This window comes from Phyllobates terribilis, unplaced genomic scaffold (assembly GCF_046119375.1).
Source record: "Phyllobates terribilis strain yellow unplaced genomic scaffold, ASM4611937v1 Scaffold_8__6_contigs__length_399053987, whole genome shotgun sequence".
Lineage (NCBI taxonomy): Eukaryota > Metazoa > Chordata > Amphibia > Anura > Dendrobatidae > Phyllobates > Phyllobates terribilis.
The window spans coordinates 284,300,774-284,305,521 of NW_027362768.1; the positions used below are offsets into that span (position 1 = coordinate 284,300,774).

The 4,748-nt window shown below is 47.7% G+C and overlaps 1 long non-coding RNA gene across 1 annotated transcript; it reads left to right on the forward strand.

The window, feature by feature from the left end:
- The first annotated feature begins 285 nt into the window (after positions 1-285).
- On the forward strand, positions 286-4,393 carry LOC141157286 (uncharacterized). Its single transcript, XR_012247778.1, has 2 exons — positions 286-478; positions 3,432-4,393. It is a non-coding gene; the product is annotated as an uncharacterized lncRNA (long non-coding RNA).
- Positions 4,394-4,748: the final 355 nt, after the last annotated feature.

Genomic DNA, 4,748 nt, shown 5'->3' on the forward strand with positions numbered 1-4,748 from the left:
CCCCCGTTTACTCCGCCAGTTCCATCAGAGGTACCCAAACAAACCTGGTTCGGAGCCGTCCGGAGGCCGTAATCAAGGGGGGAGTAATGTGAGGTTCTGAGACTTTCTATCATGGTTTTTATGTCATGTTGTGTTTGGATCTTGTTTTTTTCCCCTGTAGCCATCTTGCTTTCTGTTTTGTGCACCCATTTTGCCCTCAGTTGTAATGGAGTCTTCAGCCTCTACGTCTCCACCCTGTTTTCCTGCCATTTGTATTTAAGCAGCCTCAGCTGTTAGTTCAGTGCTTCTGAATCCTGTCTGCAGCCAGTCTGTAACATTGCTTCCTGAAGCCTCTTGACTAAGCTCTTCAAGTCACCTTTACTCTCTGAGGAATCCTCCTTGTCAACCTGCCTGTCTGAGGTTTCCCTTTCTGGATCTGAGTCCTCTTACCTGCTGGATCACTGGACTATTGGTCTGCTCAAAGAACTCCTCAGCACCCGTAAGAAAGACTGCTTATTGCTTTAAGACTGTCTTTTTCGTTGTGTCTTTCATAACCCCGGGGAGTCCGGGGTTAACCCAGTTACACCAGGAGGTGTTCTCCTTGCTCAGAGACTTGTATTCTACTGTGCATCTGCTTGTATGACGTAATACAAGAATATTACTTTATCAAGATCTGTGTTTCTCCTACTTCCTTTGCACTCATGCTTAGACTCCATATATACTCCAATTCTACACATTACACACAGTATCTTAAAAAAAAATGGTGCCGGAAATGTACCAATAAAAATTCTTGCCACCTGGGAGTAGAACGAGTTCAATAGCTAGTTATAACTAAAGGAAAGTGTAATAAAAAAAAATGCTGGAATGGTACTTTAAATGCCCTCTACCCTGTTGTATGTATGTATGTATGTATGTATGTATTGGAATAATATATTAAAGAGGTTGTCTGGGACTTTAACATTGATGGCTTTTCCTTAGGATAGGTCATCAATGGGTGATCCAAAGGAGATGCAACACCTGGTGGGGGTGCGACACCCCAGCTGTTACCAGTGTCGGCCGGAACTGCCCAGCTCTGTCGACGGAATAGTGGTCGCGGCTGTTTACTGCACATCCACCCCCTATTGACTTGAATAGGGGGTGAATGTGCAGTACCCAGACGGAGCCACAATACAGTCGATGAAGATGAGCAGTTCTGGCCTCTGCCAAAACCAGAAACAGCTGATCAGCAGGGATTTAGGGTGTCGTACGTCCACCTATCAGACATTGATGACCTATCCTAAGGATCAGCCATCAATATTAAATTCTTGGACAACCCCTTTTTATATGTTTTGGAATTATGTATTAAACGCTCTTGGCCCTGTAAGGGGGAAGACCGGGGTGTAAGTACTTTCAGAGCAAGGGATCCGGAACTGCCGGGGCCATGCCTCTGGTTGCAGGGGGAAGACAGACTGCGAGCACAGGAGTCAGGTGACTGGGAAGCTGGGGGTGTGTCCAGAGTGAGAGCTGGGAGGTCAGGTGACCGGGGAACTGGTGGCGTGGCTAGAGAGACCAGGATGTTTGCGCGGAAAAGCGGAGCTGGGTCCTGCTCAGTAGAGCAGTGTGAGAGGGTCCAGGCTCCTGGCTACAGTACTTGGAGCAAGATCCGAGTGCAGTGGACTAGAGGAGTCAAGCCGACTCGAGGGAGAAGAGACGCAGGGTCTGTGGAGCCAAGCACGTGAGGTGCAGTGTTATGGACTAGGGGCTCAGTGGGTAAAACCGGAGACCGCCTGCTGCCGCCAGAAGACAGAGCATTGTTTGGGCGGGGACGCCTGAAGAAATCAACACCGGCATCCGCTGGCAACTGCCTTGTGAGGAGCAAGAGTCAGCTAAGTGAAAATACTGTCGAATACAACTGTAGCACCCTGAGGACTCGGCTGCTACAGGGGTATTGCACCTCGACCCAGAGGTGTGGTATTCCACTCCCGGGTAAGGATGGAGTGTGGGACTGAGCTCAGTAGGCTGCATGCACTACATACATCCCATTTCCGGGGGACAGAACTACGGTACTCCCACCAAGTATATGTGCAGGTACGACAGCGTCTGTCCCTGGCTGGAGTGGGAGGGGGGTGGAACATCCCAGTAGTGTAGGGGCAGATAGGGGGAGTACTCTGGGTAAAGCTAGGAGCTCATTGGGTGCTAGTCACCTGGGCTCACACATAGAGGGAGTATATAAGGTGGGCACCATCTTAGGTCAGTCGGTCAGTCAGTCTGAGGAGGAGCAGAGCAGAGGAGCTCAGCCAGGAGGGCTGACAGGGAGCTGTGGCTCCGGCTGGGCCCAGCTCCAGGGCCAGGCCTGTAGTGGAGAGAAGGAGGAAGAAAGGCCCAGAGACACAAGACAAGAGGGAACCCTGAGATCCCAGAAGTAAACCAAAAGGGTGAAGGGTTGGCAGAAACGGGTACCGGAACCCTAACTGGCAGAGGCTAATGATCCTTAGCCAGGAACCGGAGGTCGTGGTTAAGTTTTGCCACGACCCTCACCACATCCACCAGGAAGGCACACCACGAATAGGGTCAGGAAAGCCAGAGAAGGTTTTACCACCAAGAGGCCCGAGGGAGCCGGACAAAGGTGGATCCCTGGTGGGAACGGCCAGCAGAGAGAGAGAGAGAAGGGAGCTCAGGACCACGCTCTGGATTGCCTGGGAGTTGGCCGAGTCCCACACCTGGTGGACGCAGCACGGCTCGGGTGGTCACTCAAGGCCGGAGTGACCGGAGCAACACCTGTGAGTAAAAACCCTGAAACTGCATCACCTGTCTCTGAGCTTCCTTGCTGCACCATCACAACCACCAACTTCCACATCTGCTGCCCTGAGGCCATACCCCTCCCGTTGGGGGTTATACCATCCTTGCTGCACAAACCTACCACCGGCCTCAGCGGTCTGCTCTGCAGCGGCGGCCTCCTAGCCGCAATCAACGGGTGGCGTAGTCGACACTCAAACAACATCTACAAAGACTGCCACACACTTAGTTTGACCACCCTGGGCAAGGACCGGGTCACCGCCACAAGGACTACTACCCCTATCCAGATCCGGCTCCGGGTGTCCCTTGAACATGGCCCAGGGGGCGCGTCACAACCGGTTCGACTCTGCTACATCTAGTTAAACTGTGAACTGTCAGTAATAGACTTTTACCTGCTACTTCCCTTGTTTTCCCCCATATTTTCCCCTGTTACTCCCTGCGTGGAGGTTGACCCTGTTATCATAAACCTCCCCTGTTTATTAACCCTGTATTGGCTGCCCTGTGTTTCTGTGTCACTGCATCTAAAGTACCCGTGTTACAGCCCTACTGTATATACATGTTTTTTGGATAATATATTCAATATATTTCATATATTTAATAATGAATATTTTATGTCTACATCTAGTAAGAGACAGACAAACTGAAACAGGTTAATAGCTGATTTTTTTTGTTTACAGCTCAGCCAAGAAAATAGCAGAGAGTGAAGATGGAACAATAACAAGTCAAATATACCCACAGCTCAGAAGATGCAGAATAAACTCACAAAGAAGACAGGGAAGCGTACAAAGATATCGAAATGTTTATAGAACAGGAGGGAGAATGCAAGCGAGTGCTCGTCTGTGCAGAGATGGATCTGAAGTCCTGAGAGTAGCGATGACTCACACGATCCTTACATAAGCATCCAGTTCTATAGTTAGAATGCATCATTCTAGATAGCAGCCCACCGCTATGATTCTCCCACAGAACAAACGGATCTCTCTACACACAAGGGAGCTAAAAGCTCCTGCTGATTGCTCAGATGTAATGAGCGATGGCCGTAAGTCATGCATTGTAGAGAATACTATTATTGACCAGTCTGCACCGATATCAGAGAATGTAAAAGGGTGAATATTGCTATGCTTTTAACCCTTTCTTCCCAAGGCAACCTTGCAGATCCCCAAATACCATTAGCGGTATCTATGGGTGGAGATACATCCAGGCGTATTCACATCCAGTTCATCAAACGTCATCGTCTTCTTCCTCAACAGGTGATGAGTAAAGAAGCAACAAGCTTAACAGACTGTCGTACAGTTAAAGTAAATCAGGTGCTTGCTGCTGTGTCACACATTGTTCAGTGTAGACATCCTGCAGCTCTCCCGGGTACAGCAGGACAATATATTATTAATATTCAGCTATAAGACTGGTGGAGACTATGCCCTTTCCAATCCACTGACTTCTATACCAACACCCTAATGGAAAGCGTAATTAGTCAATTTCAAGTTTCTCAGCTGATACTTAAGAATTGCATCATGTATAAGTATATATCAAAAGTAAATAATGTCCAGGTAGATGGAGCAAGTAATTGATGCCTCTGCTCCTAATGTATACAAGGTTGCCATAGTAAACTGTACTGTCTGCCACAAATAAAAGGTTCCCTTCATGCTGTGTATATCTGGCGCGATCTCCTGATGTACTGTATATGCTGAGTACATAGCTCATATTTAGGCAACTGTACGCCATTGAGTTTTATATGATTGTCACTGTGTTCCATTTTTTTTTTTTTGGGAATGTCTTTTTATAGGACACTATACAGTCGTGGCCAAAAGTTTTGAGACTGACACAAATTTTGGTTTTCACCTAGTTTGCTGCTTCAGTGTTTTTAGATCTATTAGTCAGATGTTTCTATGGTTACAGAAGTAAAATTATCATCATTTCATACATTTTTAAACTTTTATTGACAAATACATCAAGTTCATACAAAGACTCAATAATAACCCCGTCACCCCCAAGCCTGT